This window comes from Morone saxatilis, unplaced genomic scaffold (genome assembly GCF_004916995.1).
Source record: "Morone saxatilis isolate NCDOM2014 unplaced genomic scaffold, NCSU_SB_2.0 Contig21, whole genome shotgun sequence".
NCBI lineage: Eukaryota > Metazoa > Chordata > Actinopteri > Moronidae > Morone > Morone saxatilis.
The window spans coordinates 21,643,628-21,646,365 of record NW_023339774.1 but is presented as its reverse complement, the minus strand read 5'-3'; positions in this window follow the sequence as shown (position 1 = coordinate 21,646,365).

Below are 2,738 nucleotides of genomic sequence, written 5' to 3'. Positions count from 1 at the left end.
GTGTTTCTTATTTATTCGTTTTGTTTTGCCATTCTGTCGGACTGTTTCTTGTGTTCTTATCCGGTGCTGTCCCTCTACCTTCAGCCATGAACCTGGTACAAGGTGCGCATTAGGTTCGGAATAGTGTTAATTTTTTATCAAAAACTGTGTATGCAAAGTATATTGTCAATAAGCTTTTCCATTGACACTGATGGGACAAAAAAGATATTTGTGAAAGAACAGTAGCAATGCTTGAGAATCTTTTTTTTTTTAAGCAGGTTCCAATGTTAAGTGATTGTTCAAAAACACTCCGAGTCTGTGTTTTGTTAATCAAGTCAGTACTTTTCAAATATGCAAATTTGAGTAATGTAACGCAGAACTTTTTTTTTTTTTTTTTTTGGGGCTGGGTGCGTGGATGTGGGTACTTGGCGCGCGCCCCTGTCCACATTCATCACCCAGGTTCACACTCTCTGTTGTACCAATTATAGGAAATCCCATACATTCATGCTACAGAAGGAAATGCCCTTGCAACTACTAATCCCATAAACCAACCTTGATACTCGTAAATTTTATGGACCCCCACGTATATATGGACACGAAAATCAATTCCTAGATAATAAGTACATAAAAAGCAAATCTCGGAGTACGGATCCCCATATACTGATCTTAAACACAATCAAAATGAAGGATGAGATAACATCAAGATGCTCCGTTAACCCTTGGAAGTAGTTGATTGTAGATATAGATTACATGCAGTCACCAGGATCTTTTAGTTTTCATATAAGCAGCGCTACGTAGGACGTAGCGTGCTTATAAAAGTTCGCTGATGGTCGCGCGGAGTTTAATTTTAATATAGCAAGTTGTAGAAGGATACAATCTTGTTTGACTTATCTATAATCTTAATTTTGATATCTCCCCGGCAGAGTTTTAGAGGAGTGAGAAAAGTTATAGACTTGTAACCACTGATCATCGCTTGCTGAATGTAAGTGCAAATTTGAGAGGCACTCCAATGAATCAATTTATTTTGGTTATATTCTCTCATATCAATGTATGCTTAGACAAAAGTCAACATAGTGCTATATAGTAGTCTATATGAGTGTTGAAAGATATTTCGGGCTGTATAACCTCTCCTACTCAAATCAATAGTGAAGTATACCATCTGTCTCTGAACACAGCACAATCATTAGTGAAATTTTCGCGCGGGGGGGGGTCTGTTAAACACTCTCACGGCGGAGCCTTAGGCTCGCTGTGAAATATGACCAAGGGTGTCTAAGGGATGTCTTGAATGCCGCATATTTGGGTCTTTATGCAATCAAGATGAGGATATTTTGATACAGTGACAAATATCAAAACATATTTTATTAAAAATTAGATAGGTACTACGTGAAGAATAAAATTAGTGCTATGTGTGGTTTTTGGTGAATAGAGAGGTTTTGTTGGCGTATAGATGGAGAGATAGTCGCACGCTTTAGTTCACAGGTGAATGATACCCCGGATCAGTCTCTCTATACAAAGTTTTGTTGTTCATCCATCACGTACATAAAATTTAAAAAAATGTGCAGTATAAAGCTTGGCAGTAACTGGAAATACTTATGATTCTCATTCTCAGAATTTTCCTCTTTTTGATTATTGTGGCTCCTAAATTGCTACCCCGTCGCTGTCACTCACAACTTCCTTAGGCGACGAATTATTCAACTTGTCCATCGACCTTTAAAGCTGATCTAATCCTTTGTTGCACATAGGCCTGTGTGTGAGGGAGGATTGTCTTTTGTTTTATTTTACTCCTCTCTCAGTGGCCTTACAATTGGGTCTCAGTTAAAATCTACGTTTTTTACAAATCTATTCTTCTTCTTCGATCTCTCTCTCTATCTATTTTACGGATTGCATATAGTGCTCGTAATCATGTCGGCACAAATGACAATACTACTTTTTACATATCGTCTTTCTCCTCTCAATCCTTCTCGTCATCTCTCTTATTCTTCTCTCTCATAGAAGAGGAGGCGAGGATCGAATTGAGGTGCATGCTGGTGAACAATGGAAACCCAGCTTCAAGGCCGGCCCCCTCCTCTACTTACTCCTTTCTCTCTCTTTAGAATTAGCTCCGAACTGTGTCCTATACTTTTATGATCTGCCCGAGTTCGTCAACAATCGTCACTGTTGAAGGCGTTATACTTGGTTCTTTCTCCGAACCATTACCATCCTCATCATTCCATACTAACAAGTGTTCATTGGAACCCAGAACATGCGCAGAGAGATAATATTTTCATCCATTTATACTATACGACAGCACAATAAATACTACATGTACACATTGCATGGATTTACCCTTATTCATGTTAGGCGGAGAATTGGGTGATAGTGGATATACCTGAGGTCAGAGGTTAAATATATCTAAATTTACCTTTGGACTTAGAAATTTTAAGCGTTTAATTCAGCCTCGCTTCTGAACTTGGTTTGGTTACCAGTGATATGTCAGATCCCCAAACTAATGATAAGATGTGTTAAAAATGTGTTAGAATAATACTTGCTCCACCAGGATTTTTTAGTTTTTATAAAAGCTACAGTAGTTAATTATTCCAGTTTAATTTCAAAAAGCAAGTTCATCATATTTTTATCATTATTTTCTTCCCCAGATCAGTTAAGGAGTTTCTGAACCACAGCACAATGAAAATGCTTAAAATTGTATTATTAATTCTCCTTCATCTCAAATATAGCAGAAGTCTATGAGCTATAGATTTGCTCCTCTTAATAAGACATGA